The 26,175-nt window shown below is 33.4% G+C and overlaps 1 protein-coding gene across 1 annotated transcript in view; it reads left to right on the top strand.

Moving 5' to 3' along the window:
• The first annotated feature begins 6,846 nt into the window (after nucleotides 1-6,846).
• LOC133321980 (putative inorganic phosphate cotransporter) overlaps nucleotides 6,847-26,175 on the top strand; it is a 34,553-nt gene continuing 15,224 nt past the window's right edge. Inside the window, exon 1 of the mRNA XM_061531049.1 lies at nucleotides 6,847-6,855. The gene's annotated coding sequence lies outside the window, so the exon portion shown is untranslated. The remainder of the gene's footprint in view (nucleotides 6,856-26,175) is intronic.

The raw sequence follows: 26,175 nt of genomic DNA on the forward strand, positions 1-26,175 counted from the left end.
TTTGGTGCACAATTGACTTAAAATCGGACGAAACTATATGGAAGCTATATATAAATCCGATTTTAACAAAGCTTTACAAACATCGTTCTGGACCTAATTCAGTATGCTGTGCAAAATTTGGTGCCAATCGGCTTAACTTTGGATATTTGGTGCACCATTTACATTAAATTGGACGAAAATATATAGGGGAGCTTTATCTTAATCGGAGCCGATTTTCACGAAACTTAACACACATCATTCTAGACATAATTCAGTACGCTGCGCCAAATTTCGTGCAAATCGAAAGATATAAAGGGACTTTGGTACACCATTTCCTTAAATCGGACGAAAATATATATGAGAGCTAAATCTAAATCTTAACCGATTTTCTCGAAACTTAACACACGTTATTCTAGACTTATTTCAGTACGATATGCCAAATTTCGTGAAAATCGAAAGATATATATGGTTTTTGGTGCACAATTTACATAAAATCAGACGAAAAAATATATATGAGAGCTGTATCTAAATCTGATCCAATTTTCACAAAACTTAAAACACATTATTATTGACTTAATTCTGTAAGATGTGCCAAATTTCGTGCAAATCGAATGATGAGCTATATCTAAATCTGAACCGATGTTCACGAAACTTAACACACACCACTCTAGACTTCATTCAGTACGCTATGCCAAATTTCGTGCAAATTGAAAGATATGTAGGGACTTTGGTGCCCCATTTACAATTAATCGGACTAAAGTATATATTGGAGCTATATCTAAATCTGAACTGATTTTTCTCAATTTCAATAGGGTTCGTTCTTGGGCCAAATAGATGAGCTGTGCAAATTCCATCCAATTCGGATCATAAATGCAACCTGTACATTGTTTACAATTTAACATGGACAGACAGACGGACGGGCATGCATAAATCGACTCAGAAAGAGATTCTATGCATATTCTCAAATGGGACCACGTGTCTATCTCGTTTCCTTTTGCCTGTTACAAAACATATGCACAAAGACATAATACCCTGTACCACAGTGTGGTGAAGGGTATAGTCATTGTGGCGCCCGTTCCGCTGAAAATATCCCTGATGTAGGTGAAAGTGTAAGCGAAGGACTGATTAAGTCGGTTTCTCGTCGTTCTCAGGAATTTGGACTACCTTACGGCACTTTATTTATAACGTATTTATCATTTAGATATGCACATACATCCATAGTCCAGCTTACGCAAAATCTGAAACCACTTGACAAATTCACAACGTCGTAGATTGAAAAATAGAAGGTGGAATCAGCCATGCAACGCATTTCTTCATAAACAAAATCGTCGTAAAGTCCCCAAGTAATTGAATAGAAGCCATTGCATCCAGAAAATGTCCCTGTTTGATTCGTTCTTTGGTCCAAAGGTGTTATTGGACCGTCAATTCGGAGCGTTATGGACATATGAACACCGGCATTTTTTGTTGGGTGCTATTACTAAATACGACTTGGAAACTATGTGGTATCAAGAAGACATTGTCAAATGCTACCCAACTCAAGTGAGGATATCAACTGGCCACCAAGACCATGTGATTTGACACCATTGAAATTTTTGTATAACAAAAATATTGTATATGTGTTTTATTTACGTTTACTTTTGAAACCACTAAATTAATAACCCTGTATTTAGTTTGCAGTTCAAGAAAATAAACCCCTCAAAATATTGTTGCACAGTGCAATCTGTGACATTTTTTATTTTTATATTTAAACCAGTGAGCGGAGCAGTATAGTCGGACGGGGCCGACCATACCATATGCTACACAACTATCACGGAACTCAAATTTTCTGCGGATGTATGTCAACTAATTTTCAGCACAGCCCTTGTGTACTTGTCCAGATTCCCTTCAACATAGGTTGTGTTGTGATGTTCGGTTTTGAATTGTGGCCTATAGGTCGAATGGAAAAAAATTTAATGATTCCAAAATAATTACTAAATCATCACGAAGGCTTTGTCCTTGACCATAACTGGAACTTCGTGGAAAATTTCAAACTGATCATCGCTATATTTCCGCCCTATAGTGTGATAATAGGTTACTAAATAATATCAGAATACGTACAAACCTGTAAATATTTTCTTGTAACTCACACATCCGAATATATACAACAATATAATTGGTATCAATTTAAAGGCCAACCACTCCTCATGCAAAATTTCATGGGTTTAGGACCAATATTTCGCGGACCAATATTTTGGGGCTGCACAAAGCTATAAAACCCTGGCAACATATTGTGTAGGGTATAAACAATTATAATATATATTTTTTATTTTTTCTTAGTTCCCTATTTATAATCAGTATTTGTTTTTTGTTCATTCACATTAGCTATCTTATAAATTCCAACAACGTTTTTTATAAAACGTCCATCGAACGTCATTAGCATGTAGGTTAGTAATCGGTGGTTTTTGCAAACGTATTTGGTCATCACTGCCATTTCTGTAACGAGCGCCGGTTTTTAAAATTCAAGTTCATGACGTTATAGTGTTTTATTTATCTTTATTTTATTATTACTGTTTTTTTGTTTAATATTTATTTTGTTTATTTTTTCGGCAAATTTTGTTAGTTATTTGTCTGTCAGTTAGTCAAGCAGTCCGTAAACAATTAAGGCTACCACTTTGACTTAAATGAAAAACAAAAAATAAATGCACATGAGAACGAATCTGTTTTGCATACAAACGATCATGTAAAATTTTTGATTGTTGATTCTATTTGATAAACAATTGCCAAGCGGCATATAATTCATATTTTAATGTTGATTATCATTGGCGGAACACTGGCTGTGACCAGTGAGACGTGGCGTACATGTTGATCCTAAACTTGAAATATGATGAGGCCTACGAGCTTGTGGAGACGAATATGGTAGCAGTGGAAATAATTTATAAATACCAATTGGTATTTGCTAAAGAATATTTGTTTTTTTTGCAAGGTACTACCGTTCTTTTTCATGCCCAAAACATTTGAATGCACTCATATTATCAAAATTGTCATAAAAGTCATAAAGAATCTGCACATGATGGCCATTAAAATCGAAGATCAATGTAGATCATTTATTTATTGTTTCTTCTGATTATATTCAAATTTCCATGTGTAGATATGTTGTAGTCGAATGTCTTGAAAAAAGTACCATGAGTAAAGTACCTAATAAAATTACTGAATTTCACGGTTTTTTTTTTTTGTTGTTTACTTTGTTAGGCTCGTTTCAATAAATACATTTGAATCAAATGCAATCAGAGGTAATATTGAGCGACTATTATATGTCGTATTTATGTATACGTGTTAACATAAGTGTACTAAAATTGCGTAATTACATATAAAAATTAGATAAGCTAAAAAAGGTTAAAAAGTAAAATGTCATGAAGTTAGTCTCGGCCGAACTCTTCATACCCTCCATCATGTTGTGGACATACAAAAGTTTTTAATGGGGATAATGTCTAAATATGGACATACGTCGAAGAGCTTCTACAAAGATGCTTTTCAACCTACGAGCACCCTGAATGGCCAATTTATGCTGCTTTGGTGGGTCCCGAACTGCAGAAACTGTTTCGTTATATGGTAGCTATATATCTTCGAAAACTTTTGCAAGGATTGATTCGTTGGCCTTCCTAGGATTCCTTGAACACCCCAAATGCGACAATTTTGTTTATACACATACTTATAGACTGAGCAAGGTGCTTCATTCTTCCTAAAAATTCTTTCTATCCGTATCTACGATTTTGTGAATGGTGAGCTGGTTAAAGTTTTTAAGTGAGATAGACTTTATATGGATGTAAGTGTAGATCAAATACAAAGTGTGCCATAATGTGCCGTAAGAAGTCCTAATTCTAAGAACGGAATCGACACATTCGGGTCTTGGGCGACACTTTCACTGATAGCAGGGATAGATCAAGCGGAACGATCGAATCGATGATGCACAGGACTTACAAAAATTGTAACCGATCCAGTTTGTGTGGGAGATACTAGAAGAAGTAGACCGATAAGTCCCATCTCCCATATGGTTAAAATATTAGGTTATGCGATGTTTGGTTTGAATCAGATGCTTTATTGGCATGCTATTATACAAAGTATTTTCAACACAATTTTGACCATATCATGGGGGAAGATACAAGAAGAAGAGAAATTTCCCCATCTTCGAAATCAGTTTGAGTTTGAAAGAAATGTTACGATGCACAGGTTTGGATCAAATCCGACATTCCATTAGCCTAATATTGAACATTTTTACACTTTGTGGAGAAGGTACAAGATGGAGTGAACCAATGGGTCCCATTTTCGGACTTGGTAAGGATACTAGATTGTGCAAAGTTTGATTCAAATCGGAAATTCGGATCGCCTGATATGATAAAATTAATTTTGAGCAAAATTTTGAAAATTTTATGAGGGAGGTACCGAAAGGAGTTGGAACAAATAATACGATGTGCAAAGCTTGTATGAAATCGGTTATTCCCTTCAAGAGCTATCGGGCACACTAGACGGCTAGACATACGGACGGACACACAGACATTTGTGAAAAGACTCCAAATTGTCTGAAACGGATTTGGTCCACAGAAACATGGGGTCTAAAACCAATATTTCTATGAACATTTTTGCCGTATCAAAGTGTATATACCTTAATTAGCCTGAGGGCTGAGGGTATAATAAGCCATATTGCTGAGGGTGTAATCAATGAGCGGAGCAGTATAGTTGGGCAACTATCACGGAACTCTAACTTTCTGGCCATGTATATTCCGAATCTGAATAGTATTTCGCAATATTGGCACCCTCTTGACCGATTAGCTCCTCTTCATATTGACATATTATCCGAATATATTGTTCCAGAGTTGAACACACTGAATGTTGTCAAAACAGCCCTTATAATAAATTTGCCAGATTGCCTTCTCTATAAGTAGTGTTGTGCTGTTGGGCTTATAATTATGGTATATAGAGTAACTTAAAAAAAAAACACTAAAAAAAAGGTTTTCGTTTTTCCGGTCTATGTTCTTCAGAAGAAATCATTGCAATTATTCACATAAAATTCTTAGTCCATTTGACCCGATAAATATTGACTGATTATCATGAAAATAGTCATGCTGGGGCAGCTTCTTTTCTCCGATTAAAATTTCATGATGTTCGTGTGATAATTGTGGCGTCTAGAGCGGCTCTAAACATTAACGGATCATTAGGTATTCAAAGGGGTCTTCTTGGACCTGAACTGAACCTATGTTTAAATTTCCGTGACGATTGGTCCATAACTGTGGCATGTACTGTGATTCCAAATTATAATGAACTCAGCTAGTCCTGATATGACGATCTGTATACTAAAATGTGGGTCCAAAAACTCTCTGGGCCACACAAAACTATAATACCCGTACAACATAGTTACGTAGGGTATAAAAATCCAAGTATCGACTAAGTTTTCGATTTATGTAGGCAATGCTAATGCAGTTTTTCCATGACAGGGGTTAAACGAAGTTAGTCTTGGAGGAATGTGACTTATGCTAAAATGTTTCAAAATTTAGGTCTTTTGTAGGCGAGATATTTAAAGGAATTACACAATATTGAGTATATTTACAATTGGTCTACGATTGGAAATATTTCAACGGCTTATATTGTTTCTTTTTATACCCTTCACCACACTGTGGTACAGGGTATTGTCTTTGTGCATATGTTTGTAACAGGCAAAAGGAAATGAGATAGACACATAGTTCCTTTTGAGAATATGCATAGAATCACTTTTTAAGTCGCTTTATGCATGTCCGTCCGTCCGTCCGTCCGCCCGTCTGTCTGTCCATGTTAAATTGTAAACAAGGTACAGGTCACATTTATTATCAGAATTGGATGAAATTTGGCATACGTCACTTATTTGGTCCAAGGAACCCTATTGAAATTGGGAAAAATCGGTTCAGATTTAGATATAGCTCCCATATATATTTTTGTCCGATTTAAGGTAAATGGTGCCCCAATGTCCCTAAATATCTTTCGATTTGCACGAAATTTGGCACAGCGTATTGAACATAGTCTAGAATGATGTGTGTTAAGTTTCGTGAAAATAGGTCCACGTTTAGGCATAGCTTCCATATAAGGGTACCACCCAAATTTTCAATATTTTAAGGTTCTTGAGCGCGTTTTTCAACCGAATTCGCTGAAATTTGGTAAAATGGGTTCTTTTTGGATACCAAATTTCTCCACTGAAAAGTATAGATATAGGTCCACTTTTTCTGGTAGCTCCCATATAACGGTACCTCCCAATTTTCAGTTTTTGGGGGGTTTTGACCGGATTTTTTCACAGAATTGGCTGTAATTTACTACTTTGAGTTCATATTGGGTATCAAATCTCTTCACAAAAAATTAAAAATATAGGTCAATTTTTTCGGTTAGCCCTCATATAAGGGTACCCCCAATTGTCGTTATTTTTGGGTTCTTGAGCCCTTTTTTCAACCGAATTCGCTGAAATTTGGTACTTTAATCCTTAAAAATGAGACGTCTGTTAAGATTCGTCTATTGAATATATCCAAAGTGGTGAAGGGTATCATATAGTCGGCGCCGTCCGACTTTACTACTTTCCTTACTGGTTTTAACATGGAGTTAATTTTTTAACAAAAAATTAACAATTTCAAATCCTTAAGATTTCTATATGTCAATTATTGCCTAACCACTCTCAGAATTTACGTCAATGTCCAAGGGATATTTATCATTCCAAAACACTTACTGTGTAAAGAGCAAACAGACATTTATCGAGCCTTGGCCTACACTTAAGTTGTCACCTCGTGCCGCATTATTCGTTCATATATACTTGTTCTACATTTACGTGTTTTGGCTATCTGATAAATTGTAAAAAATAAAAATAATAATAACAACAACAGCAACAAAAAATGCCGTAAAGTCATTCACGTTTACTAACTGTCAGATAGATATTCTGTTGACATAGCTCTTCTTCATATTTTTTTCACACCGGAAAATTCCTATGTACTTCAGACGCGAAAAATGTGATTAACCTCTGCAACTTGTATCAACAATACAATGGACATTTTTACAATTCTTACTTATCTCTTGATATTGCTGTCATTGTTAATGTCACTTTTGAAAATTCCTTATTTTCTGATATACTAAATAATAATAACACTTAATAAATATGTTTATGAAATGCATACTTCTAAAACAAATTAACTGCATTTTTATCAATTTGTTTATTGAAATTGGTAAATATATATTTTATACAGAGTTATCTCAAGTTGCGACGTTCAAAAATATCAACATAATCATTTGGAGATATTCATAATTTTGGAAAATCTAAAAACTACTTATTTTTTCAATTATATTTTCAACTACTTGTAAGAAAAGGACCAAATTCGGACTCAGGTTACTATATGACACCGTACACCACTTAAGTGTATAAATAAATTTAAACCATATATTTAACTTTTCACGCCATCAAACGGTAATTATCAAATGTATCAATCACCCAACAATCTTATGTTCTAACAATTAAATCCGATTTCAAATTCTCTCGATTTAATTGATAACAATTTCAAATACTTTCACATCAATCAACAGCTCAATGTAAAAATCAACAACAATAATTATTATAGCATCACACATACAAAATGTGAATGTGAAATTATTCACTTGACCGTTTTCTTTTCACAACTACTGTAACCTGTCAACTGAGGGGAGGCAACAAAGTGACAATCAAATTAACGATTACTCATGATTACTGGATTTTACAGCAGCAACTATACAACAATCATAAACAGTAGTTTGTTTATATGTCGATCAAGTGTTTTAATTGTTTTATGCTGCGTTTTGAGAGAATTCCTCATTTCTATTGACTTACGAATCAATATTATTATTTTCCCAGTAAGGGAAAATGTTGTAATGCCATCGATTTCAATGACAATCGATTCTGAGAAAAATCTATCAAAGAGAAAGTAAAATTTTTATATACCATTTCTCTTCAGATGACTTGCACTTCAGTCGATTTTTATTTTCAATTGTTCTATTGTTAGTAATTTTTATTGTTGGAAGATGCTATGTAAATTGAAATTAACATTATTACTGGGTCAAGCTGTTGCACCCGGAACAAAGGAAGGCAAGACTCTGGTTTTCGAGGTTTGACATAGTAACAAGTGGAAAAGCGTTAAGTTCGGAAGGCCGAACTTTGGATACCCTCCACCATAGATATACTGACAGATACTTGAAATGAAAATATAAGGAACATACCAAAAAGTGGAGCTATACCGACATTTCTAAAAAGGGATTATGTAAACCATAATACAAATTTCACAAATTTTTAATGGATAATTATACCCTCAGCCTTATGGCTAATGAAGGTTTATACAATTTAACACGGTGAAAATGTGCTTCATCGAAATTTTGGTTATAGACCGTATGTTTCTTTGACCAAATCCGTTTTAGAAAATTTAAGATTTCATCCACACTTTGCCCATCTTATTATTTCTTCCAAACTTAGTTCAAATTCAAAGATGGGGAATATCGGTCCACTCCTTCTGAAACCTCCACACAGGGGCTAGGTCTAAATGCGGCTATAGGAGAAATGATTACAACAGAGTCTTAAAACCAAACTCAAAACGCGGAAAAAAGGGGGCGAATATTAATTATTTTTGGTAGGGAGATTTGTTACCATATACCACTACCAAATACCAAATTGCAGCAAATTCGGTTAAAAAACGCGCTCAAGAAAAATACCGAAACTTTGGGGTACTCTCATATGGGGACCATGCAAAAAATTGACCTATATTCATATTTTTTGTGGGGAGATTTGGTACCCAATAAGAACTCAAATTACTAAATTACAGCTGAAAAATACGATCAAAACTCCCAAAATACCCAATAAGATGGGATTTATGCCTAAACGTGGGCCGATATAGCCCATCTTCGAATTTGACCTGCCTGCAGACAAAAGACTCTATGCAAAATTTTGGGGCTCTATCTCAATTCGTTTAGACGCTAGAGTGATTACAACAGACAGACGGACATGCTTAAATCGTCTTAGCATTTTACGCTGATCAAGAATATTATACTTTTTAGGGTCGGAAATGATTATTTCGATGCGTTACAAACGGAAAAACAAAACTAATATACCCTCCATACTATGGTGGAGGTTATAAAAAGGCATGCATAAGCCTACAACATTATGCGACAAAATGGAGCTCATGGTCTGCAGGTTGAACATATCTTATGGCTATGAAAGCCCTTGGCAAAGTGCATTAGGAACCCCGAATGACAAATTCGCCTAGGTCAAGATTTTGAGTTGTGGCATAGTTTTTATACCCTACACAACTATGTTGTCAGGGTATTATAGTTTTATGCAGCCCCAATATAAAATAAATATAAAAAAATCGCTGCTGTAAGTGAAAGTGTTGCCGAAGACCCGAATGTGTCGATTCCTCGCTCCTCAGTTTTCAGGAATTAGGACTGTCCTACGACACTAAATTTTACATGTAGGACGGGTTTAGGTTTAGGGCATGAAATGGACCAAAACTTTATTTTTGTCTGTTTTCCAGGTCGACCTAGAGGCCACAATTATGATCCGAATATCATGAAATTTTACACAGAGAAAGTTTTGATGAATATCGGTAAATATTATCCAAGAAGAGTGGTTGACCTGTAAAATTGATACTAATTTTATTGTTTTATGTAGATGTAGGAGTCATACTCAATTGTGTAAAGGTGTCTATGAGTTATGATATTGTTTAGTCTTAGTATTACCACCAGAGGACACTGATCGTTTTTGAAATTTTAAATGGAGTTCCGGTTATGTTGAGATAATATTTAAGGGTCGTCAAATTTTCTAGTCGCTCTAGAAGCCATTATTATATGCAGAACGTCGCACATTTCACACGGTGAAGGGAATCTGGCCAAATGCTTGTAACTTGAATTCTTGGGGTTTTTTTTTTTTTTTGAACCGTAACCTTGTTATCACAATACAAGATTTTCAATATCAAAATACTGAATAAATTTTCGTAATTTTGGGTTAATTATAACGTCTTGATTAGAATAAATTAATTATTACCTTCAGAATACTTAATGTGGGATGGCGTGTTTATATCGGGGCTATGTCAACAAAAGTATACATATACACAAAGGTGGAGAGTATATACAAAGGTCTTTTAATTTGGTGCTGTTTAAAAAAATTGGCCTATATTTAACCAGTGAGCGGAGCAGTATAGTCGGACGGGGCAGACCATACGATACCCTACACAACTTCCATGAAAATCTTACATTCTGTGGTTCTATATTGGGTAATATTTCGCGATATTTGCACACTTTGACTGGCTAGAGGTCAGCAAATGTTACTAATAATCAGTACAGCCCCTCTAATTACTTGTCCAGATTCCAGATTCAGTATAAATTCAGTTTGATTTTGTGCATTAACAACACCTAAAAATGAGGATAATGTACAAGTTAATTTGAATTAAGGCTGTTAATGCAAATTAAGGCTGTCGTCTGTCTAGGCTATAAGACAATATAATTGGTATCAATTTAAATTTCAACCACTCCTCTTGGATATACTGTCAACTTCTCGGGTCTATGTCCTTCAGTGGTAAATATATACGCTATAGAATACAAATATTGTCATTTTTCACACAAAAGTTAGGGTCCATTTGGCCCGCTAAATATTGACCGATCTTTATCAAAACAGGTTCGATCCCCTTCTCCGTGCAAAAATTCGCGGGATTTGAACCATAATTGCGGTCTCTGGAGCGATCAGAATAACCAACAAAAATAAAGTTTTTGGTCCATTTCATTCCCTAAATATTAACCGATCTTTTCCAAAAACAATAGGGGTCTTCATTGGCCAGAACCCATCCTACATGCAAAATTTCGTGAAGATTGGTCCATAACTGTGGCCTGTATCGTGTTTACAAATTATAATGGACAGACGGACGGACATGTCTAGATCGACTCAGCTAGTCGAGATATGGCGATCGGTGGGTCTAGGACCAATATTTCGCGGCGTTACAAACTTTTGGGGCTGCACAAAGCTATAATACCCTGACAACATAGTTGTGTAGGGTATAAAAATATCTGAGTATATGTCTTTTATTTTCTGAAAACCTTCAAAATATCTAAAACGAGTCGTGGCATTAAACTTTCTGTGTCAGAAAGGATTCTTCACTAGATCTAAACATGGACCTATTTTTTTAATTTTATAAACATAATCTATAAAAATACCGAAAACTGGGAGCGGTCTTAATATTGTGTACAAAATGAATTTTTAACTTGCAATAATTGAAATGCTAAATTACAGCCATTTCGATGGGAAAATAAGGCTTTAGTTTAAAAATTCCAAAAGGGGGGAATGACCCACTATGGGCCTGGAATTCAGTTTTTTTAAGTCCATTTCAGGTAGAGAGAAAAACGTTATATATTAGGATGGGGACAAAGAACCCCATTATTTTTTCGGCAGATGGTTGTACTGATAGATTTCTCCTAAAGTATCGATCAAACAATTTCAGTTGTGAGTTACATTGTGTTAAAAATGGAAGTGAACAAAGAGAAAATTCGGTACATTTTACAGTTTTTCTTTGGCAAAGACGATACTGTAACAGCCAATTATGTGCAATTTTGGTGTCTCCGAAGACTATTTCTCTCACAACACTTTGTGGAGAAGGGAACAAAAATAAATGTTTTGCGAAGATTTTTTGAAAACTTGAAATACTTTATTCGACACTTAATTGGGTGTGTCTCTAAAGTACAATTTATATCAAAGCTGTCGAAATTATATCTGGGACATATAGATGTATCTGAACCGATTTACGTCAAACTTGACACTCGCCTAGGTTAAAATCGGTCTCCTGTCTAAAATTTAATAAAAATCGAGCAGACAGGAGTTTTAGTGGATTCTAAAAAAATATTGTTTTTTATATTTTTTCAAATTAAAAGCATTTCTTATTAAATATACATTCACATTTGAGATCTACTGTACATCTTCGCTACTATTCACGTTTATTGGTAGTGATCGCATAATACTTTAAATACCTAATTTAAGAGTGATTTACATTGAATATTTATGACAAAACATAAATTTTCTTTGTGCATGTACCCCAACATATTAACATATGGGATGGCTATCTTTGGAAGTGGAAAATTTTTTTTTATTGTTATTTGTGTTTGTTTCAATAATTTCCATTATTAAATTACTTTGCATAATTTAGTGGAAATGAAGATGCTAATGTCGCAAAAAATACCCGGCATTCAGAGATGGTCTGTCTACTAATATAAATGTATAAAAATTAAAAAAAATGTAACACAGGTTCTAAATAATTCGATTAAATAAAAAAGGTATTCGAAATTTTTGATTAATGGTATATGTTAAACATCTGTGTCGAAAACGTCATTATTACAATAAACTTTATCATCTCTGGTGTAAATCACCCTCATTAATTTTAATTAAGATTTGCATTAATTTATAAATTCAAAGATTTGTGATTTTTAAGTAATTCTTCGCATTGATATTGTGTGGGATTTACTTGTTATTACTATTCAGAGGTATTTGTTCTAGTTGGCAGCAGTACCCCCTGACGCTAAATATAAATATCTTAAGCAGATAGAGGAGTTATGCCGTAACGCTAATGATGAACTATGTAAGGAGGATATAAATTGCCTTTTAGAAAGTTGCAATATCTCTTTTACACATTTACAACTTGATATGTTCAGTTATAAATATATATATATATGTTCTCCAATAAATATTATTGTCATCACAAATTGATTTTACTCTTCAGTATTTAGCAAATTTTTGATAAATAAAAATATGAAAACTTTACGGTTAACTGACTTTTAATAACAATTACTGTTGTTATTTATAAACAATGAAATTGATACCTTATGAGTATTTAGTTAAACGTCGTACTTTTCTTTCGAAAATATAGAGAATATATATCAACATTACAGCACTTGAGATAGTCTCTGTAGCCGTGACACAATACTTAAGAACTAAATAAGTGAATTGTTTTATTGATTTCGTTTTTTTAATTTTAATTTTAAATAAATAATGAAAAAAGCAACAGCACGTCAATAAATCGATATTAAATAACTAACAATTATTGATTTGCAATAATGGCAATGACATGCTTGTTTTATTCATATCACAAACAAATCTAAAACGTAACATCTTCAAAAGATAATCAATCACCAAGTGTTTTTTAAGATTGCTTATCGTGAGTGGACATTATTGTTCGATTATATAGAAAATAAGTGCAATTATTGTCATTGAATTTTGTATATTTTTGTAGTTGTTGTTTTGTTGAGGATGCAGTTATAATGCAATTGATGAGTAATATTAACTTTTGACATTGTATCGGCATATTTGATGTGAACTAGTTAGAATGTGTCTATCGATGGTAGGGACCTCTATATCGGGTCTATGTCATTGACTAGTAGTAGGTTAGTAGGTTATTAAAATACCGAATTATAGGCACTCAGGTGAAAAAGCTAGACGAGGAACTTGAACATATCGAAAAATAATTCAATTCAAAACACAGAATTTTGTAGTCCAATAGCAAGTTTGATGATACCAAGTTTGATGATAAAAATATTAAAAAAGTTTAAATATTATATTATGCCAATAAAGTATACGATTTGATACATATCGTACGTTAATCTCAAAAATGGAATCTAAATTTTTCCTCTTTCAAGCACCTCCTCCTCAAAATGTCAATATTTTTAAAAATCATGAAATATAAACGTATAATTTTTATTAAACTAAGTCATGTCCGAATATGTGAACTATCGGCCCATTTCGGAATACTGACATTTATTGGAACTCGACTAAGCTGTAGCTAATGATATTGAAAGGTGTAACGAAAGACTGCTGGCATTATGTACTCAATATACCCAAAATTTTACCTACACCGATAATATTTTCCAGATTTTCTAACTCACTAGGAAGCAAAAATAATAAAATAGACCACAAAATACAGAAATGCCGAAAATGTGACAACCTATTTAAGTTAGGTTTAGCGGGGTTCAGGGTCTTCATAATAATTTTTTTTCGTTTTTAGGTTTTTAAGAGAGAGAGTGAGAGAGAAAGAGCGCGTAACGTACTTTTAAAACTTTTTTGTTACCGCAAAACATTCAGGCTGAATCCCAGTTTGTTGTTGTTTTTTTTTGTTGTTCATGGTCCATTAGGACCAGTAAAGACTATAGTTTCGGATCTTGCCAATGATCCTCATCCCTTAGTTTTTTTTTTTAGTTTTTTTTTTTTTGGATTTTCTCCTCAGAAGCTATTTATAGAATCTTTACAAAAAAAACCTTTCATACCCAAATGTCTCTTATAACAAATCAAAGTACTTACGTTGCCAGCGTACCACCTCAAAGAGAAGGACGTTGATGGATGACTTCGTGGTTAACAAGGCATTTTATAACATTATAACAAGATTTTATTTTCTATTAATAACGATAACTTGATTGTTCTTCATTACACAATGTGGATCCGAGAAGGTGTAGACCACGGTCTGCCCGATGTTTTGCACTAAAACCAATGGCTCGTTTTTCAACTCCACTTGACCCAGACCAAAACGACGAACCCCAATCAACTAGACAGAAGCTACTTCATTGGTAGTCGAGGGCTAGGTTTGTAACCCCACTCGACTAGACAGCGACTACAACACAACTACTTCCACTGGCAGCCGAGGGCTTGTCAATCGGCTAGTCTGCAGATACTTCACTGGTAGTCGGTATTTTGGTATAGCGGCGGCCCGATGATCGGCGATGACACACAGAAGCAGCCCAATAAGCGGCGACGGCACACAGAAATGACGGTTTCGTAGGTTGACGATAGCTTGGCACAGCGGCTGCCCCATATTTCGTCTTGAAGCCAATGGGTCGTTTTTCAACTCCACTTGACCCAGACGAAAAAGAACTCCTTTCTATTCCATCAGAGGGCTAATTTTTCAACCCCACTCGACTAGACAGCAGCTACTTCACTTGTAGTCGAGGGTTAGTTTTGTAACCCCACTCAACAAGACATAGACTACTCCACAGCTAGCCATATGCTCGTTTTTAACCCCACAAAACACCGACAATAAAAAGGGGACCGTTATATGGAGGTTATACCAAGAAGTCTATGTAGTTTTGCTATTACAATTCGGAAGGTATCCTAATATTGATGCTATAAATAACACCAGACCTATATTATACTCAAAATATAAAATTGCACCCAGTTCGAATGATAGACGTGTCCAAAATAGGAGACTAGTACACGAATTTGTTGGTCCGATAAACATGAAAAGAGCCACGCCTATTCGTTTCCAGACCCTCTTCTATGTGTAAGTTCGGCTAAAAATTATGTTCTCTAGAGGAACTAGAAAAACAGAGATCTCCTAAATATTATCCGACCCCCCTCTTCGGTTTCAAAAATTCAATTTTGGTAAATAGAAAACCCGCACTACTTCAAGAATGTCTCTTTAAAAACTCAACAACTATTGAATATATAGCCGATTTATTGTGTTCGCATCAAGTGACGGCAAGAGTGCTTCTCAAACTTTAATCTCGTTTTTTTTTTTCTTTTCTCAAAATAGTGTTTTACGGATAATCTAATCCTATTGGTTTGTGGTCAAAAATAGAGAATTTTCCAAAAATTTTAATATAATTTTTGGATTCGGACGTCCAAGTGGTCGGAAATCATACCTGCCATCGAAAAGAAAAAAAATCTTTAATTACAAAAACAACAAACATATGCGAATTAATTTTATTATCCTTTAAGTCTTCAAGGGATCGTAGACATAGACATTCTGATATGATGTATCTGTACATCTTACATACATAATTAATATACACATACTTACAATTAATTACAACTGATAATGCTAATAAAAACCCTGTCACACAAAAACTACCCATACATCTAATTTCTTTATAAACAATAATAAAAAAACTTTTGACGAATAGATAGACAATTGAACATGAAATGCTCGTAAATAAAAAAAAACGGATATTCAACAATGCCTTGCAGCAAAAAATCGAAAAATCAAACAACCTGGATAAGTTATCACCAATCAATTGCAAGGAAGGTAGACAGGTAAATAATTGTGGTGGCAGTAGCAGGTCTAAAGCAAGCTATCGTATCGGCAGCAGCAACAGCAGCACTTAACACACAACCAACAACTTAGCGATCTCCCCCGCCTAGCTAACACCACCGTTCAGCCATAGAGGTGCGATCGAACGCTTAACAAGATCCTCATATACTGGCTGGCCGGCTGGCTTGCTACTTAGCTAAGCGGTACGCGCTTTTAATAACAACAACAAAAATCAAAATATTTATTAATAAGAAGAAAGACAACAGCAGCAGCAACAACAACAACAAAAAACATAAATAAATATAAAAGAAAGAAATACTTCGAAAGCAAGCCGGGCCAACGAATACCGAATACAGCAACAAATCAACAGACAATATAAATTGAATTGTAACGCTAACAGAATGTTCAGTCAGGTTGAAATTGTCGCGGCAAACACGACAACGGCGGTGGCATTTGAAAATCAAAATTAAAATCGAATTAAAATATAATATTCATTATAAAATCACAATCAAGGTGTTCGAACGCAACTCCAGCAACAGCCAACAGTTGTATATCCAAAAGAACAATAAGAAAAGAAAGAATCTAATTTAAATGCAAAGAAACAGACAGACCCACGGGCGGTAGAACCACCAATAATAATTCCAGTCAACTGGAAACAAAATTCCCACAAACAATTTGCAAAGAAACAAAACCAAACACAAAATGAACAAAGAATTATACAAAATATAAAAAACACACAACAAAAAATACAAAAGCAACGAAGTGAAAAATATAAAAAAACGAGAATTAGTTTTAAACTAATTTAAAACACAACCAATCGAACACCTCTAATTGCCACAGGAGACAATTTTTTTATGGTTAATGACAATAACGAATTTTTGTGTTTAATTTCACTTGTGTTCTACAGAGAGCCAGAGAGAAAATTTCAAATATTCAATATATCTAAAAACAAAATAACCATTAAAAAATAAATCACGGAATATAGTTAAAGTTTTGCGAACTGCCACCAATAACTGCCACCCGTGTGTGCGATCACCTACCTACCAATCTCTCCCATTATTTGTCTGGTGTTCTATGTGAAATTTATTGCGAACTGATTTTTTTTTGTTTGTTTCAGTTGAGTTACAACAATAATTAACTGATCAACATAGCAAAAAAAAAGTTGTTATAACAATAATATATTTTTACAATAAAAAAATAACAAAAACAATATAGAAAGAAACAAAAACGTGAAATGAACAGAATATTCTAATTTATGTGCAATTAAAATTTTTGTTTGATTTAATTACGGTTTTAAAATACCTCACCAGACACCAACAACCGCCCTGCAAACTTGTGTCAAAATGAAAATACCAAATATTTTAAATAAAAACGGTTCAATGAACGTGAATTCTGTCGGTGCCGGAAAGGATGTTGCTACTGCCACTGCACTGGATGTGGCAAGCACCAGTGACAAGAAGTGTAAGTTACAATTACAAACAAACAGAAAATTAGATAAGAAATGACAAATTATATACAAATCGATACTGAAAAAAACGAGTGAAAAAGTCGTTAAAAGGGTCAAAATTGTTTACTCCACCAGGCTCATTCCGAAATCAATAGGTCGACCAGGACCTTATTTTATTGTATTATGCAGTAGTACGTTTTTCATGTTATAAAACAAAAATATTCCAAATTAGAGACACTCAGTTTGGAAAACTGGGGTAGGAACTTCAATATACCGAATATAAAACAGGATATTTGCGGGGGACTATTTTAAAAAATAAACCAATATTTTTGTTTATCAAATATCTAATATGCCAATTTGAATTTAATTCGCATATGCAAGTTTCGCATCAGGGCGGAAGAAATTCAAGTTATTACCTTTTTTTTTTAATTTTAACAATACCGATAATAATGTTCTTCTCCTGGCTTTCCTTTTCACAGCATCATCAAGACTCGAAAGTATAAATAATCACTTAAAATTAATTTCAAATGATCACTGCCCTTACAAGGCAAAATTCAAATAACAAAATTTAATTTCGAGCCCTAGCCGTGAACCTATGTCCTCGGAGCAACACAAATGTTGCCAGACCACTTAACGTTCTGAGCCATCAACACGCTTCCAAAATCGGTTGCGCAAAAACATGTGTATACCATGGAAGCAATTGTAGGTGTGTGGATTAATTATCCATCGCTACAGCAAAAATCTGCTTTCGAAAGGACTGTTCCTAGAATGAAGACAAATGTTGAACTTTGCCAAATTTGAATTTAATTCGCATATGCAAGTTTCGATTCAGAGCGGAATAAATACAAGTTATCAACGTGTACGATATTTGTAAAGCCACATAGCCCAATATGCCTGATAAATCTGAACCGATTTTCAGGAAACTTAACACACATCATTCATGACTTAATTTAGTACGCTGTGCAAATCGAAAGATATGTAGGGACTTTGGTGCATCATTTACATTAAATCGGACGAAAATATATATAGGAGCTACATCTAAATCTCAACCGATGTTCAAGAAAATTTACACACATTATTCTAGTCTCAGTTCAGAACGCTATGCCAAATCGAAAGATATATAATGACTTCGGTACAGCATTTACATTAAATCGGTCGATCATATAAACGGGAGCTACATCTAAATCTTAACCGATTTTCAAAAAATTTTACACACATCATTCTAGACTCAAGTCAGTACGCTATGCCAAATTTCGTGGAAATCGAATGATATATAGGGACCTTGGTGAACCATTTGCCTTAAATCGGTCGAACATATATATGGGAGCTATATCTAAATCGGAACCGATTTTCACGAAATTTAACACACATCGTTGTAGACTTAATTCAGTACGCTATGCAAAATTTCGTGCAAATCGAAAGATATATAGGTACTTTGGTGCACCATTTATCTTAAATCGACCAAAATATATATGGGAGCTATATCTAAATCGGAACTGATTTTTCCCATTTTCAATAGAGTTCGTCCTTGGGGCAAATAAGTGACATATGCCAAATTTCATCCAATTCGGATAATAAATGCGACCTGTACTTTGTTTACAATTTAACATCTATATCTACATATTCTCAAAAAGAAACCATGTGTCTATCTCGTTTCCTTTCGCCTGTTACAAACATATGCACAAAGACCATACCCTGTACCACAGTGTGGTGAAGGGTATAATTAATAGCACTAGCACTATTATAAATTTCGTTTGAAAAAATCGGCTAAAATCTTAAAAATAATGAAATCGGGTTACAGCAAATGAAGGCTCCCATATTCACTTCCAATGTGCAAAAATTGAAGTTTCCTATCTAGAATTACTCTAAAATATTTAACCATATTTGGGATGACTATCATTTCGATTTCGAATTTTGGCTTTTCGAAAGGACACAACATTTCCATTTGAAAAGGAAGATTTCTGTTATTTTTTTTTTCTTTCTGGATGGAAATTAAGCACCCGTAGGCTGTACATATTTAATGACAAAAATTATGTCCGATTTTGCCTTCGTGTTTGTATGTATTGAGTGAACATATTTTTGCGAATTCTTTCGAAAAATTTATAACAACCTGGATACTATGGATAGGCCTTACAATAATTAGTTCTCTATATATTTACAAGATTTTATACATTCCCTCAAAACAGTATCATAACGCAATAACAGTATGGTTCAAAACATTTCTGGTTTAAGGCCCTTAATGTACAATTTATATTGGCAACCAACAGGAGCTTCCTTTTGGCATCCCATTTCCTACTATGTATCTAAGGGTTAGGCCATGCAATCTGCAGTTTAGCATGTCACTAACCCAGTTGGTCAAGCCGAAAAGCCTAAAAGGTTTGAATGTGTGTTTCGCTACTAACATTAGCGAAGCACCTTCGCTGTCGATGTTTCCATCAGTTAGTATTTAGATTTGTCGTTCAATATTGATCTCAATTTGGAGATATTTTCACTGATCTCCCTTTTAAATTCGCATGCTATTTGTCGCGTTTTTATGTACAGACTTACGCAACCCACAATGACTTATCTTTAGTCCCGCACATCAACAATAAATGCATAGTCATCGATTTTCATCGATAGACAAAGCTTTTGAAGCGTTCAAAAATCATGATTCAATCATGCCATAATCGAAGCGAAGAAGGTGTTAGACAATTTGTTTGAACGCACGAAAAAGTGTATAAATCAAGTGATAGCTCGAAAATTTAATGTATTTAGAATTTGTTATTTCAATATTTATATATTTTCCAACCCATTAGGTCCCACTTTACTTCTACATCTATATACGATATAAAGATCAAAGGTCGCTAGTATACATCTTATATTAATTCAATATATTTGTTTCGAATTTGTTCTTTATATTCGGGGAAGAACACGCATGTATACGTCAACAAGTACTGCCGAACTTAAACTATCTCATTTGCAAAATCGTATTAAACCTTGAATGATATGCTAATATGGCAAATATTAAGCTAATGTCTTGTATTATTTAAATGAAGTCAAATATCTTGAAATATAGCAATGCCAAGTCGTTTGTTTAGCTAACAATTACTCATAGATGTTTGCTAGAAATCATTTAGAACTAAGAATGACATTTCATGGTAATACCAGTATTTGTTGTTGGAAATTAGCTGGAAAGGTTATGATAGTTGTTCGCAGAACAAGGAACAGTTATGAAATAAACAATTAAATAACTTTTATTCAAGGTTTGGATTTCTTAACGAATGTTTTCGCATGCATTATCAGAGGCGTGGATTTTTAAAATAATATTTTTAATGATTTAAGGGGACCCCCCCCCGCATTCTCGGGGTCAAAATCTTTGTTTATATAATTCGAATCTACACTGATTAAAGAATGTCTCTACAAAATTTCAAGTGAAAATCTCTAGAACTCTTGAAGATATAGCCGATTTATTGTGTCAGCATCAAATGACTTTAAACGCGTTTTTCTCTAAACATTTTTTTTTGCGAATGGCGGGCACGATAACTCAAAAACTAATAATCCAATCGGTTCCAAATTTTGCAACGTTTCTCTGGGAGTGTATAGCTCTCGCATGAACTAGGATAAAGCCAATCGGTGAAGATCTTCCTTATTTTTTAACTTGGATTTAGGTAAAAAAAATCGGTGATTTTCCAAAAATATTTTTTCAAAGGTCCACCATTTTGTTAATTTTATAGCGAAGTCAATAATCCTAGTTCATACGAGAGAAAGACATGTACTCTTTCTAACACCGTTGGAATTTTCGGATTCCGATGTTCCAGTGAGGAGTTATCATGCCCGCCATCAAAAATAAGGACTTTTCTTTAATTACAAAAAACAACAACAAAACAATAACAAAATTTTTTTGTAAATTATTTTTCTTCTCTTTTAAATCTTCAATTATATATGTGCAAAGTTACAAACCTTAACAAGCATTTGTATTCATTTACCAGCCCATTGAAAATCTTGAAAAATTAAAATCGAGAATGGGTGGGGTTCCCTTAATAGAGACGTTAATTTTTTAAGGAATTTGTTTTTAAGCGTGAATTTGTTAGGTTGCCAGAGGCGTAGATTTTATAAAGAATATTTTTTTCAAACAGTTACCTGAGGAGTGAAATTTTAAGGGTTCCCAAAGTCGTAGATTTTTTAAAGATTTTTTTTTAGAGTCTACCAAAGTCGTGCATTTTTTTTAAATATTTTTCCAAAGGTTAATAAAGGCGTTTATTTTTTAAAAAATATTTTTCAACGGTTGCTTATTTTTTAAAAAATATTTTCCAAGCTTACCATAGGCATGGATTTTTTGAAGAATGTTTTCAAGGGTACGAAAGTCCTTAGGTTTTGCAAATTCACGATTTTATGAAATGTGACTAAAATCATGTGATGCACCATTTTAAATATCAAAATATATATATATATATAGGACACACTTAACTACTCACGAGATATTAGAAAAAAAATGCCAATCACTATCTCATCAATTGTTTACCTATTTTTCAATCCATTAGACTGCAGTGCCCGTCAAAAAAAAATTAATCTTAACTGCGCCAATGTGCTTTTTTTGCATCGCGATTGAAATAAGTACACGAGTTCTTGTTTTTCTTTCTTGAGAATAAACAACGATAAATAATATAATATCAATAAAATGGAATTTTTTCAAAAAATCAATATTAATTTGACATATTTTCTAATTTTTGGGTTTAGATATTGTTTTTTTATTAATAGAACGTGTGATAGCGGATCCATCATTTGCCATACGCTTTTAATGGTGTACGAAAGCAATTAAATGAATTACTCTTGAAATTTTATTTGACATTTTTTCAAAGAATTTGTGTATTAATACATGAAAATAATAAGTGTGTTTTTAATGTCAAAAATACATATAAATGGTGACAAATTCAATCATATCTAAGCGCCACAGGCAGTCTAATGTCTACAACTTTCAAAATATGTCAATTTCACCGATATATGTAATATGTAGTACTTTGGTACCCATACTGGGTAATTATATAGAACAAAAATGAGATATGGGAAATCAGGGGGAATTTTCTTTTAGATTATTAGTCAGATGCCATTATTCATCAAGGATTAGGGCTAAGTTATTGTTTTGGAACTACCTGCAGATTCTCATCAGTTTGCGGTTCTTTTGTTATGAATGACGAATATTCGCCTATTGTCTCGATTATTTAGGGAACAAGTGAACTCAAGTAAATTGCATTGATACTTCATTAGGAATTAGTTATCATATCATTGTAAGACATCCAGGGTAGGTAACTTTTAAACAATCCTGTTTCCTTTGCCAAGTTATTGTTGCTGGGTACTTCATTTATTTATCCCTTTCAACTGATTTTAATAACAAATTGATTATTAAATGATTTAATATAATTAATTTCTACTTAAATTCAATACAAAAATTTCCTAAGTAACCGGTTATGTTACCCGGTAATATTAAGTCATATTAACGAAGTGTTATGCTAAGTCTTTAAACAAAGCCAAACATTGTCGTTTGTAAAGTTTAAAATAAAAATAATGTGTATTTATAACCTTGAAGTGTGAAAATGTATTTTTATACCAATGACCATAGTTAAGTATGTGTTCTGAATTCTATATTAAGGATAATCGATATTACGAGTTCTTTTGGAAAAATTTAATAACAAATATAGGGAATTCGAAACAAATTTATAAAAAACACATGTCAGCTGGGTTTTTTTAAGAATATTTTTTCAAAGACTATCGGAGGCGTGTATTTTTTAAAGGATATTGTTTTTTAAAGGCTATCAGAGGCGTGGATTTTTAAAAGAATATCTTTCAAAGGCTATTAGAGGCGTGGATTTTTTAAAGAGTATTTTTTCAAAGGCTATCAGAGGCGTGGATTTTTTAAAGAATATTTTTTCAAAGGCTATCAGAAGCGTGGATTTTTTAAAGAATATATTTTTCAAAGGCTATCAGAGGCGTGGATTTTTTAAAGAATTTTTTTTTCAAAGGCTATGGATTTTTTAAAGAATATTTTTTTCAAAGGCTATCAGAGGCGTGGATTTTTTAAAGAATATTTTTTTCAAAGGCTATCAGAGGCGTGGATTTTTTAAAGAATATTTTTTTCAAAGGCTATCAGAGGCGTGGATTTTTTAAAGAATATTTTTTTCAAAGGCTATCAGAGGCGTGGATTTTTTAAAGAATATTTTTTTCAAAGGCTATCAGAGGCGTGGATTTTTTAAAGAATATTTTTTTCAAAGGCTATCAGAGGCGTGGATTTTTTAAAGAATATTTTTTTCAAAGGCTATCAGAGGCGTGGATTTTTTAAAGAATATTTTTTTCAAAGGCTATCAGAGGCGTGGATTTTTTAAAGAATATTTTTTTCAAAGGCTATCAGAGGCGTGGATTTTTTAAAGAATATTTTTTTCAAAGGCTATCAGAGGCGTGGATTTTTTAAAGAATATTTTTTTCAAAGGCTATCAGAGGCGTGGATTTTTTAAAGAATATTTTTTTCAAAGGCTATCAGAGGCGTGGATTTTTTAAAGAATATTTTTTTCAAAGGCTATCAGAGGCGTGGATTTTTTAAAGAATAGTTTTTTCAAAGGCTATCAGAGGCGTGGATTTTTTAAAGAATAGTTTTTTCAAAGGCTATCAGAGGCGTGGATTTTTTAAAGAATATTTTTTTCAAAGGCTATCAGAGGCGTGGATTTTTTAAAGAATATTTTTTTCAAAGGCTATCAGAGGCGTGGATTTTTTAAAGAATATTTTTTTTAAGGGCCTATCAGAGGCGGGGATTTTTTAAAGAATATTTTTTTTCAAAGGCTATCAGAGGCGGGGATTTTTTAAAGAATATTTTTTTTCAAAGGCTATCAGAGGCGGGGATTTTTTAAAGAATATTTTTTCATGGACATCCCTCGTAAGAAATTGAACAGAATAACACACAAACAGAATAACAACAAAACAAATATCATCGCACATATTAATCTCATTACAATCTAAATGACATGCAGTCTGTAAAGATTTCCATAATTTTGAGACAAATTAGCAACTTTATTTAAAATTAATTGTTTAATTTTGTTAAACTAAATTTTTGATGAAGTAAATGATGTAATTTCGTAAATGTCTTTCAAATTTCGTTTAAAATTTAGCACGTGTTAGCACATAAATTATTCATCGACGTAATGTGTATGCACTTCTCAAAAATCCTCAAAACAAAATAACAAATCGGTTGTTTGTTTATCAATTACAACAACAAATTGGTTATTACAAAATTATTCAGGCCATATAAAAAAACAACAAAACAGAAAATCATAATTTCTCTCGGTTGACATAAATCAAAGTAATTTTACTTTTATTCGTAATCGTTGTTCAATGAGTTGTGAGTGTGCGCGATAGAGTTGATCGACTTCTTTGTTAACCACAATTTACATATTTACGGTAATTTTTGTTTTTTTGTCTTTATTTTGGTATTAAAAATTCAATTTCCGTAAAGGAAGTTAGTAAAAGCATGTGACGCTGGTACATTACGTACTTGTTGCATACTCACACACACACTCGCTCATACTTAAATTTAAATGACATTTTTGTTTGTCATTTATTAGAACGATTTCATTACAAAATTTTACAACATTTCAAATTAGTTAGGTTAGTTCCTTTTTGGGGTTTGTTTTCAACAACCATATTTGTTTGGGCGACACAAAAATAATAGAAATTTTAGAAACTACAAACATTTTGAAATGAAAATAAAACTAAATTATTATAATAATTAGAAATGTGTTGAGGTAGTCCAGACGGAATATTTTATCCCAAGCACTTTTGGGACTAGTAGATACTGTGAGAAAGATATGGGTGATATAAAGATATAGGGACATATATAGATTAAAAAATGTGCTTCACCAAATTTAAGCCCCTGCAATGGGAAAATGCTGGTAAAAACTTTAAACGCCTACAAACATAGACCCATATTGATCATTTTCTGTATATATGTATGTCAACATTCAAGAACCCTTTATACGAAATTACAGCTATATCAGTAGCGAAATGCGGTTAATATCATATACCGAATATGGGTCGGCACCGTTACATGCGAGCTATATATTGAATTGCAGCCAATTCAAAAAAGGGGATTAGCATTCATAATTTTTAGTAGAAGGATATCCTAGCCAGTGAGAACGCAAAATACAAAATTGTAGCTGATTAGCTTGAAAAATGTGGACCCATAACCAACATCCTAGAAGTATTAGCAATGTCTGTGCAAAATTTCAGAGCTCTATCTTAAATATTGCGATATCTATCGTGATTTCAAAAGACGGACAGACATACGGAATGGCTTAATCGACATAGCATTTTATGGGGTGGGCTACGAAGGTTGGGTCAAATATGTCCCATTCGACAATTCCATACCAATATACGAAATTATAGATCTAAGATCAAATTATAATACGGTTGAACCGAACTTTTGCCATACAAATAACTAGAGACAATTAAAATTAAGCGAACTTCGCCAATACCACGATTATAGATAATCCCATCATTGAGATTCGACCAAAAATAGTAACCTGAAATCTCCAGAGTTTGCCCTGTATCGTTAACGGAAAAGAAATTGCCTGTTCTTTCCCATTACATCCTCATGCATTTTATTCCAATGGTAATATATACACGTTTCTTTGGGCTATATTCGTTCCTGATAATTTTGGATATATAATTATTCCG

Source organism: Musca vetustissima, unplaced genomic scaffold (assembly GCF_032173495.1).
Source record: "Musca vetustissima isolate MV318-11 ecotype Yass unplaced genomic scaffold, APGP_CSIRO_Mvet_v1 utg77436, whole genome shotgun sequence".
NCBI classification, from domain to species: Eukaryota; Metazoa; Arthropoda; class Insecta; order Diptera; family Muscidae; genus Musca; species Musca vetustissima.